The sequence below is a fragment of the Microcebus murinus genome, chromosome 1 (genome assembly GCF_040939455.1).
Source record: "Microcebus murinus isolate Inina chromosome 1, M.murinus_Inina_mat1.0, whole genome shotgun sequence".
Taxonomy (NCBI): domain Eukaryota; kingdom Metazoa; phylum Chordata; class Mammalia; order Primates; family Cheirogaleidae; genus Microcebus; species Microcebus murinus.
This window is the reverse complement of record NC_134104.1, coordinates 99,480,492-99,494,579: the sequence shown is the minus strand read 5'-3', so window position 1 is coordinate 99,494,579 and position 14,088 is coordinate 99,480,492. Positions and strand designations below refer to the sequence as shown.

The window sequence follows — 14,088 nt, the reverse complement described above, 5'->3', positions numbered from 1 at the left end:
ATCATTTGAGGCCAGGAGTTCGAGACCAGCCTGAGCAAGAACGAGACCATGTCTCCTCAAAAAATAGAAAAATTAGCAGGGTATGATATTGCTGCTACTCAGGAGGCTGAGGGAGGAGAACCTCTTGAGCTCAGGAGTTTGAGGCTGCAGTGAACTATTATGACACACCACTGTACTCTAGCCTGGGTGACAGAGTGAGACCCTGTCTCAAAAGAAAAAAAAAAAATGCAGACTTATCTGAAAATTTACTGTTATTCTATTCCTTCTCTGTTCTTCTATAACAATTATAACCCTTAACATTAAAAATAACTATGTTATTTAACCATCTGTTTATATGTTTATACCAATATGTCATTAAAAACTAAAGAATATCTTTTGTATATACAGTCCACTAAAAAATGCAACATTTATAGACCATCTATGTGTTAGGTATTGATTTTTTAAAGGTTAAAAGTAATAAAAGTAAATTCTTTAATAGAAATATGATTTTGTATATTGTTTGCTTATTTCTCAATTCTGGACAGCAAGGTCTTGTTGTAAAGGAAGCACAGTTCTCACGGTTTACTTATGGTTTATACTTTATGGCTTCTAGCAAAGTTGGTTCTATACAAAATCTGAAAATGTAATTCTAATGTTCTCATTGCCTTTAAAAAGTCAGAAATTTATTCATGTAAAAAGAAAATCTCTGATGAATAAACTGAAGACTTTTGGTAAATTAGGCTAAAATGGTTTTGAAACACAATGGTAACATTTAGGTTGGCTGCCTTTCCCCTCTTCCTCCTTCATTTACTAAGACCTGGCCCTCACCAGCAATACATACTGTTACTGTGTTAGATTCCTGGCAGCCATGTTTATAAAACCTACCCCATCTTGCCTAGAAATTTCTGATTAGACCAGGCATGTGTACTTAATGTAGGCTAGGCCAGTGATACCTTCCCCTGGGGGGTGTTTAAAACTGGGACTAAGATTCTTGTCTCAGTCTCAGCTCTCTTGAATAGAGAAGATGTATACTTGAGAGATGTTAACACGGGTCAATTTCTAGGGCATAAATGAGGGGGGTAAAAAGGTCAGTCTGATAGGAAAGAAAAAAAAGGACTGGGATATGCAGACAGAAGCAGAGGCAAAAGACATTAAGGGGATACTTTCTGTGTTCTCCTACCACTCCATTTCCTGGTTCCTGAGGCCTAGCTATATCCTTTCCTGGCTTCTAGAAGATATTCCTGAGTCCTTATAACCAATTCTCCTTTTTGTTTACTGGTTTCTACCTGCATCAAACTATAATAAAACATAGAGTATGTCTGAAGTCATAGGATCAGCACATTTCCCCAGTATTACTTGAGTTTTGCCCACTTCTAGTGTTCCATGTGCAGTGTCTCTTCCTATATCACAACTTTATATTAAAAACCAAAGAAATAACACATGAATACTCATAAAAAGAAGCAAGCAGGATGTCCAATACCCATGGAAAAGGTATCATAGAATTCTGGAGTTGAAAGGTAAGGGGTGATCATTCAGCCCAGCCAATTTATTTCGTAGGTAAGGAACCTAAAGGCCCAGAAGAGGCCTTCAACTTTGTAAACTCACCCCTGGAATCTTTACTCCAGAGCTCTACAAATACGCTAATACTACTCCTACATTAAAATAAAATAAAATAAAATAAAATAAAATAAAATAAAATAAAATAAAATAGGCAATCATACTACACAGCACAATTGAGAATTTCTATATAGGGTTGGCATATCAAAGGATGATTCAGCCCTTCGAGATAAGAGGCTGTATTTTTTTCTTCTGTATTCTCTCAAATTGCTTAGGCATGCAGGTTATTTCTCAACAGGGAAATAAACATTTAAACTAAAAAAAATGACTTAACTATAAGGACTTTTAAAAGTACCTCCCCAATGCCAAACTTATCCTTCTCTTTATTACTCCTGTATAAATATACTACATTGAAAGTACCCTCAAAAGCATAATCTTTGGCCAAGTTCAATGAATTCAATTCATAAAATTGTATATTTGCAAATTAAGTTTAAGTGGACAGTAAAACAGATGCAAGGCTTCTTATATTTTTTTAAAGCATGCTAACTGATTATTTTTCTTTCTTTTCTTTTTTGAGATAGGATCTTGCTCTGTTGCCTAGGGTAGAATACTGTGGTATCATCATAGTTCACATCAGCCTCCAACTTCTGGGCTCAAGCAATCCTCCTGACTCACACAAGGAGGTAGGAGTGCACTACCATGCCTGGCTAGTTTTTTTTATTTTTGTAGAGACAGGGTCTCACTATTACCCAATTTTTAAGATAAATATTCTCTCTCATATGCAAGGAATGAGCAAACTACAGACTGTTTTAATTTATATGTGTCATTGACAATGAAAAGCTACATAAGGCAGTAAGACTCATTATTGCAGATGACTAATCACTGCAATTATTTTAATTGAGTAGATGAAAGAACAGAGAAGTCTTTTTATTGTAATGACTAACTGAATAGGCAGACAGAAAATGAGCACAAAGTTCTCTCTTACACAAGCAATAGCACCACCTGCTGACAAATAAAAGCAACAATGTCAGTTAATTAAAAATGAGGCCAAAAGTATCTTATATATTCAGATCTTTTCTCTTGAATTAATAGAGTGTAATTCATTTATATAGTCTCCATATCCATGTTAATTTGAACATTTGTGCCTTAAATATTGGAATCATGTATTTCTTAAAAATCAAAGGTAAAAATAAAATTTACTATTGAAGCTAGGAAAAAATTACGGTACTATTTTCTTTTAATTTTTATTTAATAAGCAATTTGCTTGTACCATAATTTATTTCACCTTCTATTCAGTAATGTACATTTAGTTTGTACATTTACAGTTATAGTCCCTAATTACCTCACCTAAAATAATGCCACCTTTTATAGCACTCATTACCATTTAACATATATTAATTTTGTTTATTTGTTTATAGTGTTTCATGTGCTGGAATAAAAACTTTCAAGAACAGAGAATTTATTTAATTTATTGATGTTTCTTTAATAACTAGGGCAAGTACATGGTACGGAAGACTCAATAAATATTTGTGAAGGAATTAATGAATATGAAAATAAATGAACAAATGAATATGCAATGCATTTTTACACTTCCTTAAAGGTATAATAGCAGTATCAAAAGATTCAAGGCTCTTGATAGATTTTGCCAAATTATTCTTGAGAAAAGTTGTACCAATTAATACTTTCTCAAGAGACCATTTTCTCACTTTCTGATGAGTAGGAAATGGTATTTCATTGTGATTTTTATTTGCATGAAACTCATTATTAAAGAGAATATAGAGAATGAATCTTTTGGAGCTCTCGGGGTATTTATACTTCTTTTATCCTTTCTTAGTTTTTTCAATTCCAGAATTTCTATTAGGTTCCTTTTTTATAATTTCTCTCCTTATTGGTATTCTCTATTTGTTCAGACCTTATTCTTCTGTTTTTCTTTAGCTCTCCGAGCATATTTAAGATCATTTATTTCAAATGTCTGTCTAATAAGCCCAAACGCTGGGCTTCCTCAGGGATAGTTTCTGTTAATATCTATTTTTTCTGTGAATGGACAATACTTTCCTTCTTCTATGCCTTATAATTTTTTGTTGAAAATTTGACATTTTTAAATGATAATGTGATAATTCTGGAAATCAGATTTCTCCCCCTCAAGGGTTGTGCTGTTGCTTGTTGAGGGCTGCAGTCATCTGTTTATTTAGTGACTTTTCTAAATTATTTTTTTGTGTGTGGTCACTGAAGTCTCCATTTCATTATCATGGTGGTCAGCCAGTATGCCTGACAGAGCCAAAAAGAAAGAAAGAGAAACATCCTCTCCCACTCTTTGCCAATTGGTTCTGACCTGGGTACTCCTTTAACACTTAGAACACCTACAATCCTGCTTTCCTTCACTCTTTGCTTGTGCATAGCCCAAACCTCTGCCAGTGATTCAACATATTTACTGCCATGTGAGTTGTATTTAATTCATGCTAGTTTTGAGCCTGGGGCCTCATGAAGCAAAACCTGGGCAAAACACTGCAAGTGGTTCGTGAAAGTCTTACTTGTTGATGTTCGTAGTCTTACAATATTGACAAATTAATTCCAAAAATGTGGATTAAATGAATAGAAGTCAATAAATTTTGTTTTTCATTAAATTAGAAAGGATCGTTTTGTTTTTGAAGTTTTTATTCTATTTTCATCATAAAACACCATCGACCCAAGGAAATTTTTTTTCTAGTGTTGTAGTCAATGTGTTAAGCATAGCATCCTCTGAGGTCTTTTCAGAGCTTGCACGTCTGGCTCTGGGCATGTATGTTGCACTCTGGATTCCTCAGTATATGTGAGAGCCCTCTAAAACCCTTAAAGTCCTTATTCTTCCATGCATCTTCCTTCTCAGCCTCCTCCTTCCCAGGCTTTTCAGTATGTCTGATGCTTATGCTACCCACTGCTCCTTGCCTCAAGTGGCTGTGGGTGGTACCTGGGGACTTTCAAATGTTTGTAGAAAAATGGAACTAAAAGATAAAAATAAAAATATAAATTTTATTTCTCAACGTAAGTCCATGAAGTTCAAGACACTTTTGTAAGCAATGATACCAGCCATTTAGTCCATCCCTAAAGAACTGAGGTTCCTAGGAATTTAACCATGTCCAATGCAGTCTTTTTGACATTATTAACTGAAGAAAAATGGGTTTCCTTTAAAGATGAATTAAGATTAGGAAACAAAAAAGGTTAAGATTAGGAAAAAAAAAGTCAGTAGGAGCCAAGTCATAAGGTGGATGCCTAATGATTTCCCACTGAAACTCTCAAAAAATTGCCCTTGTTTGATGAGAGGAATGAGGTGGCATTATCATACTGGAGAAGTACTCCCTGGTGAAGCTTTCCTGGGTGTTTTTTCGTTAAAGCTTTGGCTAAGTTTCTCAAAACACTCTCATAATAAACAGCTGTTCTTGTTCTTTGGCCCTCCTGAAAGTCAACAAACAAAACACCTTGAGCATCCCGAAAAACTGTTGTCATGACCTTTGCTTTAGATCACTTTTGCTTTGACTGGACCACTTCCACCTCTTGGTAACCATTGCTTTGATTGTGCTTTATCTTTAGGATCATACTGGTAAAGCCATGTTTCATCTCCTATTACAGCTCTTTGAAGAAATGCCTCAGGATCTTGATCCCACTTGTTTGAAAGTTCTGTTCTTGTCTGCAGCTGATCTGGGCACAATGGTTTCGGTATCCATCAAGTGGAAAGTTTGCTCAACTTTAATTTTTCAATCAGAATTGTGTAAGCTGAACCAATAGAAATGTCTATGGTGCTGGCCATTATTTCTGCTGTTAATCAATTGGTCTTCTTCAATTAGGCATGAACAATATTAATTTCTTCTCTACAAATTAATGTGGATAGTCTGCTGCTGCAGATTTCATCTTCAACATTGTTTTGTCTCTTCTTAAAATGACTTATCCTTTAGTAAACAGCTGATTTCTTTGGGGCACTGTCCCCATAAGCTTTTTTTAAAGCATCAATGATTTCACCATTCTTCTACCCAAGCTTTACCATATATTTGATATTTTTTCTTGCTTCAATTTTAGCAGAATTCATGTTGCTCTGATAGGTGCTTTTTTCTAACTGATGTCTTATCCTTCTCAGTGCCTCAAACTATAGTTTGTCCTGTTCAGACATAATAAGTTAGTAGAAGTTTATTTTGGTGTAAAAAAAATTTGAAATCTATGCATAGTTTTTCATAATACTCAATTTCCATGAACTTTTGGAAGATATCTCATATAATTCTTTACATTCTTTCAACAGATGTCAACTAGGAAGCCATTCCAACTCTGAGAGATTTCCAAAGGGGGCAAAACCAAGACAAAACTCTATGCCAGTCCTTCAGGGAACCATGGCAGCTCAAAAAGTACAATTTTTGAGAAATACAATTTTTTGAGCACATTGTTCATATCATCCCCCTTGGCACCAGCAAGCAACACGAGAACTCAGGCTGTAATCACTATAGCTTCTGCCAAGCTGTGAATGGGGGATGGTAGGCAGATAAGCAAAGTAGGACAATTTCCTACCTAATTTCCTACCAAAATTTAGCAGAATTTTTCTTTATTAAGTACTCCCCTGGTTGCTAGTAGTTTTTTTATTAGTTCCGGAGTTCTAAAAAACTTAATTCTGACATTTTTGCCAGCTTAATGGTTGCTTCACTGTGGGTACGAATTCTTAGAGCCACCACTCCACCATTTTCTGTGACATCACTCCTCCTTTGCTCATTTTTATTGAATAAATTTTTAAAGACCTTTATTGTAGCTGTACAATTCATATGAAGTCATTAAGAAAGGCTAACACTACACAAAATCATATAAAGAAGAAAGAAAAGATGAGATGACCCAAATATACTATTCAGCAACAATGGGTATACCTTTAGCCAATTTTACTTAGGTGGGACCATTTAAAAACATGTGCCCCTATAACCTGGTCTTTGCACTAAATAACTTATCATGGGTATCTTTCCAGGTTATTAAACAGAATCCTTCTTCATTTTTAATGAGTTGAAGGCACTACATTTTAAGTATATAGAATAATAACCCAATCCATCTCCTACTCATGGACATTTATTTTTAATTTTTACTATTAAAACAACACTGTGATGAAAACTATTATGTATACATCTTTGTGTACTCATACAATGATCTCTTTAGAGTAATTTCCTATAAGTAGGATTGCTAGTTCAAGGGATTTGTACAGCTGACATCTGGATATGTATTATCAAACTACTCTTCAAAAAAGTTGAATCAACATGGCCAACAAACATATGAAAAAATGCTCAACATCTCTAATCATCAGGGAAATGCAAATCAAAACCACAATGAGATATCACTTAACCCCAGTGAGAATGGCCTTTATCAAAAAATCTCCAAACAATAAATGCTGGCGTGGTTGCGGAGAGAGAGGAACACTCCTACACTGCTGGTGGGACTGCAAACTAGTTCAACCTCTGTGGAAAGCAATATGGAGATACCTTAAAGTGATACAAGTGAATCTACCATTTGATCCAGCAATCCCATTGCTGGGCATCTACCCAAATGATCCAATGACACTCTACAAAAAAGACACCTGCACTCGAATGTTTATAGCAGCACAATACATAATTGCAAGGCTGTGGAAACAGCCCAAGTGCCCATCAATCCAAGAATGGATTAATAAAATGTGGTATATGTATACCATGGAGTACTATTCAGCTCTAAGAAACAATGGTGATATAGCACATCTTATATTTTCCTGGTTAGAGCTGGAACCCATACTACTAAGTGAAGTATCCCAAGAATGGAAAAACAAGCACCAGATATATTCTCCAGCAAACTGGTATTAACTGAGTAGCACCTAAGTGGACACATAGGTACTACAGTAATAGGGTATTGGGCAGGTGGGAGGGGGGAGGGGGGTGGGTATATACATACATAATGAGTGAGATGTGCACCATCTGGGGGATGGTCATGATGGAGACTCAGACTTTTGGGGAGAAGGGGGGAAACGGGCATTTATTGAAACCTTAAAATCTGTACCCCCATAATATGCCGAAATAAAAAAAAAAAAAAAGTTGAATCACGGCGGGGGGCGGTGGCTCACACCTGTAATCCTAGCACTCTGGGAGACCCAGGCAGGCGGATTGCTCGAGGTCAGGTGTTCCAAACCAGCCTGAGCAAGAGCGAGACCCCGGCTCTACTATAAATAGAAAGAAATTAATTGGCCAACTAATATATATATAAAAAATTAGCCGAGCATGGTGGCGCATGCCTATAGTCCCAGCCACTTGGAGGCTGAGGCAGGATTGCTTGAGCCCAGGAGATTGAGGTTGCTGTGAGCAAGGCTGATGCCACGGCACTCACTCTAGCCTGGGCAGCAAAGCGAGACTCTGTCTCAAAAAAAAAAAAAAAAAAAAAAAAAAAATTGAATCAATCTACATTGCCACTAATGGTGTGTAAATGAGGGCATTCATTTCCTCCTGCTCAAGTGAAACAGAGGCTTTTAAATTATTATTAATCTTTTCAATCTATTAGGTAAAATACATCATTTCTTTATCTCCTTATTTTATATTTATTTATTATTAATAGTTAAATTGAACATTTTTCCATGCTTTTTATTGGCCATTTGCATTCACCTGTGAACTGACTAGTCATGCCTTTTGGCTATTTTCCTAGATAATTTTTTTTGAACAGTGAATCTCAAACATGTAGCTTTCCCTTGAGAATCACTCCACCTTGAGAATCACTACAGTAGTTTAGCATAGCTCTCAAACAGGCAGAGCTAATTTGAAAAAACTCATGTAAGGAATGGACAATAGCAGAATAGCTGCTACCAGACCAGCCTTCTCACAGATAACACCTATATACTCCAGACAAAATGCAAAAACAACTATTTGAAGAACAGAGAACAATCAAAAGCAAGCAGACAGCTACTTTGGAAAACAGTTTGGCAGATCCTCAAAAATTTAAAATAGAGTCATTATTTGTCCCAGCAATTCCACTCCTAAGTATACACCCAAGAGAAATGAAAACATTCACACAAAAACTTATACGTATTCATAGCAGCATTATTCCTAATAACCAAACCTTGAAACAATCCAAATGTCCATCAAATAATGGACAACAAAATGTTATAAACATACAATGCAATATTATTTGTCTATAAAAAGGAATAAAGGACTGATACACAGGTTAACCTTGAAAACATACTAACTGAAAGAAGCCAGTCACAAAAGGCCAAATAATCTATTATTTCATTTATATGAAATGTTCAGAATAGACAAATCCATAGAAAAATAAAGGTTAGTAGTTGCAAGGAGCTGGGAGTAGGGCAGGGAGAAATAGAGATCAACAGTAAATGAGTACCCAACTCCTTTTAGAGGAGAGCAGAATGTTCTAAAATTAGAGTGTGGTAATGGTTGTATAACCAACCCTATGAATATACTAAAAAACATTGAACTGTACATTTTAAATGGGTAATATGTATAGTCTATGAGTTATATCTCAAAAAAGTTTTTTAAAGTAGCTAGAAACTTGAGAAGAGTCAATGGTTAAAAGAAGGAAACAATATTGAATGAATTTTCATTTTTTAAACAACCTTTTAACAGAGAGCAGATCCTGTTTGGTGCTAAGCATGATAGCTAAATCTCAAATAGAAAGCTGCAGTGTTACTGGTAGAGGAATCAAAAGGACAGAGTTCTGGATGAACACAACACCTAGAAATTGAGGGGAAGACCCTAGAAAGAATGAAGTCACAGTGATCTCATCTTCTTTTTTTTTTTTTTTTTTTTTTTGAGACAGAGTCTCACTCTGTTGCCCAGGCTAGACTGCCGTGGCATCAGCCTAGCTCACAGCAACCTCAAACTCCTGGGCTCAAGCAATCCTTCTGCCTCAGCCTCCTGAGTAGCTGGGACTACAGGCATGCACCACTACACCCAGCTAATTTTTTCTATATATTTTTAGTTGGCCAATTAATTTCTTTCTATTTTTATTAGAGACAGGGTCTTGCTCTTGCTCAGGCTGGTTTCGAACTCCTGACCGAACTCCTCCCATCTCGGCCTCCCAGAGAGCAAGGATACAAGCGTGAACCACGGCGCCCAGCCTGATCTCATCTTCTGACCACCACATAGGAGCCCTATGTCTGGCTCCTAACATACAAGAAAGTTTGAGTTCAAACAAATTAATTCCCTGTTAACACACAAAAAATTAGTGCTTTCAGTGCTCTTTAGAGAAACATAACAGAATCCAGAGTCTCTACTATGTATTATTCACAATGTTCAGAATATAATCCAAAATTACTAGTCATACAAAGACAAGAAAAATAACACGAGGGAACAAATAATCAGAAAGTATCAGAATTAGCAGACAATGATTTTTAAAGCAGCTATTAAAACCAAGGCATTGGTGAAAAATATATTTCTGAACATACAATAACAGAGAAAATCTCAGCAGAAAAATATGAACTATGAAAAAAATAACCAAATGAAAATTCTAGGATTAAAAAATACAATATATGGAAATTAAAATTTACTGGATAGGCTTATGAGAAGATTAGAGATGACCAATGAAAGAAATAATTAATAAACTCACAGATAAATCAATAAAAATTATCCAATTATAAAAACGGAAAAAAAATGTTTTTGGGAAATAGGCTTTTTGGGAATATAGCCTTGTTGACCTGTGGGACAATATTAAAAAGTCTAAAAATTTTGTAATTGAACTTCCAGAAGGGGAGGAAAGAGGGAATGGGACAATAAAATTATTTGAAAAAGTAATGGCCAAAAATTTCCCAAGTTTTGTGAAATCATAATTTTACATTTTCAAGAGGTATAGAGAACCCCAAATAAGTCAAATTTAAAGAAAAGTATACACTGCCAAACTCTTAGAAACCAAAGATAAAGTCTGCAAAGCAGCCAAAGATAAATGCCACTTTACATTCATAACAATGACACAGATAATCACTGACTTCTCATCAAAAACAATAAAACCCAAAAGAGAGTGGGATAACATCTTCAAAGTGCTGAAGAAAACACAAAGGAAAAAAGAACATAAATAAAACAACCTGTCAACCCAAAATTCAGAGGTAGCACCCCTCCTGTTCCCCACATGATACTGCAGAGACAATGAAGTAGAGCCCCATCAGACTATTTCAGCACTGTAATAATGAAGCAGCGGCCCTCCCCAATGAGCCCTGTTTACTATCCCCAGTCTGCTCTAATTACAGCAAAGAGGCAACACACAACCCCCCCTCCCGCCTCAACAAGACTGTTGGGGAAGGATTAGGGAAAGGAAGGAGTTAACAAAAGGGAATTTTTAAACCAATGTATGAAGGCCTCAGAGCACTACCAAGCAGCCCATACATGAAACTAACCGGAATCAACGCAATAAAACTAAGAATGAACTACAGACTACAGTGTGGAAGATCACCTAGGTTTCAAATTTGCCTCTGGGTTGAAAACAAGCAGGGCAGATCAGAATAGCACTACAACAGCTTTGAGAGCTAAAGTGATATTTGAACAGTCCACAAAAGTGAGCCAAGACATGAGTTCTGAACCAATACAGATAAATTCCTGCTCAAACAGAAGATGTAAATAGGAACTAGAGTCTCATATCAGCTTAATGAGGTCTTTTTTGACTCTCTATACATATATATGTATATATTCCAATTTTAGGGTAAGTTAATGGGAAAATTAGATTTACTATATAACAATGGAGTTGGAGTAATACACCAATAGAAAAACATAAGAATTTTTGCTTTTTCAAATATTCCTGTCATCATTGTAGTTATATACTTTCATGTTAAGAAATGCATTGAAACCAAAACCTAATCTATTATTAACAGCCTATAAGTATTCAAGCTTTTTTCTCCTTGCTGGAAATATTTCTTAAAAAATATTAAAAGAGGCTGGGCACAGTGGCTCATGCCTGTAATCCCAGCACTTTGGGAGGCTGAGCCAGGAGGATCACTTGAGGCCAAGAGTTCAAGATCAGCCTGGGCAACATGGTGAGACCCTTCTCTCCAAAAAATTTTTTCAAACATTAGCTGGGTGTGGTGGCATATGTCAGTAGGCTCAGCTACTTGGGAGGCTAAGGCAGGAGGATCACTTGAGCCCAGGAATTCAAGGTTACAGGGAGCTCTGATTAGGCCACTGCACTCCAGCCTGGGTGACTGAGCAAGACCTCATCTCTAAAAAAAAAAAACTAAAAGAAAATGCTTATGCATTTTTCTAGGCTTAATACTTACTTTCACAGATAACCTGAGAATTAATACCAATATCATTCTTTGAAGCTTATGTTATAAATTACTATCCAATTTCTGTCAAGGAAGCCTAGATGAGAATTTTTAATAAAGTGTAGATTAAGAAACATTGCACTCAACTAAAAATTTGTGAACAGCTCTCTAACACTAAATAAAAATTTGATAAATTTATGGACACTTCTGGAGAATTAGATTCTTACAATATTTAACACTGAAATTCTTCCACAAAATCTAGCTCTGGATAAATGATTACTATATTATTTATACATACATTAATTTTTACACTTTAAGTTACAAAATAAGAGAAAAACAAAAAGAAACAAGGGCCTACATTGAAGGGTAACATTTTCCAGATTCAAAAGAACAGGTATTTACTTTTTAAAACAAGCCTTACCAAATTTTTTCAAGAGAGAGAGAAAAAAACAGTTGTGTGAGAAAAGCAGCTGACACGAGCTGACTTGAATTTTTGGCTCTAAATTGACACCACTTAGAGTAAGTTGACTTAACTTACTCTAAATTGACACCAGCAGTTACTGCTCCCACTTAATTGGTAAGTAGAAAAGGTGAGGCTTCTCAATAAGCATTGTCCTTATCTTTCCTCACACTAACCTGCCCTGACCCTCCAGATAGATTAGTTCTCATTACTAAGAGCAGCCTGTACCTCTTTGTAAAATTTATTACAATGGTAATTAAATAACTGAATGTGTAATTAATCATTTAATATCTGTCTTAACAAGACAGTAAACTTCACAGGGCAATATCTGCTTGGTATTTTTTAAAAGACATGCAGAAGGTACTTGTACAATTTGTTTTTGACTCAAAAACTTATTTGAAAATTTTAGAATGAGGGTATGCACAAAAGAAGAAAAATCACCTATGACCCTAAACTGCAGAAATAATCATTGTTAAAGTTTGTTATATTCTGTCAGATTATTTTTCTATTCATTTATACAGACACACAGAAATATGATCATCCTATATATAAAATTTATAACTATTTTTTTCTTCTGACCATATATCTTAAAAAATATTTGCATGGCATTATAAAAGTACATTATCACTTTTAATAACTATATAATAATTCATTACAAAAATTATATTACATAATTAAATTAAATAATGTCCTATTGTTAGATATTTAGATTCCTCTTCATTTGTTAAGTTATAAATAATACTTCACTGAGCATTTTTTATTCTATTATTTCCTTAGGATAAGTTCCTAGTACTAGAATTGCTGGGTTAAGGTATATGTATATTTCTTGAGCTTTTGATACATAATGTGAAACTATCTTCCAGAAAGGTTTGAACAAATATATTAATATATATATGTTTATTTATTTCTAGGAACTGTCTTAGGAATATATAGAATCTAGTCTAATTCATAAAATCTTAATGATAATTGTATAAAGGGAGATATTATAGGGCTAATAAAAACCTTACAAAAAGAAAAAAATGACTGCATGAAAGAGTTCCAAATATTTTTTTGTGGAAATATACAAGTCAGAAAATAAAACAAAAAAATCTACTGATAATTCAGTGAATGAAAGTAAATGCTCAAATAGTATTTACAACTAGTAATTCTGAAAGAATTAGTTTAGAAAATTAAGAGACAATATCATCACATACATTATTCATATACTATAAACATTTTCCCTATAGCAAAATGACAGAAATATATCAAAAGTAATTTTAAATGAAGCGGATACTAAGAATAAATCAGAAGAATAAATTACATGATTAAAAAAAAATCTTTTCAATTAGACTATCCTCATTTGGTATTACCTTCATTATAGTTTACTATTTCAACTCCAAAATTAAAGTCTTTTTTCCACAGTAGGGTAAGCATTGCTCCTTTCAGAACTCAGAAGGAATATTGAACACCTCACATGTTATATATAAGTCTTCCTTCAAGTGTGGTCCTTCCTTCAAGGACCATCTGCATAAAGATAACTAGGGAACTTCTTAAAAATACAACTTCCCAGGCCCCATTCTCCTGAGATTTTCATTCAGCATATTGCAAAAATAGGGCTCAAAAATGTGTATTTTAGCAATGCCCAGGTGATACTTATGAATGCTGAAATTTAGATAACTTGATTTATTATTATAATGATTGAATGGGATATCCAACAAAATTTATCACACAAAACCAAAGTAATTTACACCATAAGAGGGCATTACCCTCAGGCCAGCACCCAGACAGTAAGGTACTAGAATGGAAATGGAAACTTAGGTAATTATTCCTTTAAAGAAAAAAAAAGAAATGTGTTTTATTCCTCTTTGCACAGAGCAGTATATGAAAACCATGAAAATGG

The 14,088-nt window shown here is 34.8% G+C and overlaps 1 protein-coding gene across 1 annotated transcript in view; it reads right to left on the bottom strand.

Annotated features, from left to right (window-relative positions):
* Positions 1–14,088, bottom strand: part of IFT80 (intraflagellar transport 80) — a 123,271-nt gene that overhangs the window by 59,330 nt on the left and 49,853 nt on the right. The window lies entirely within an intron of this gene.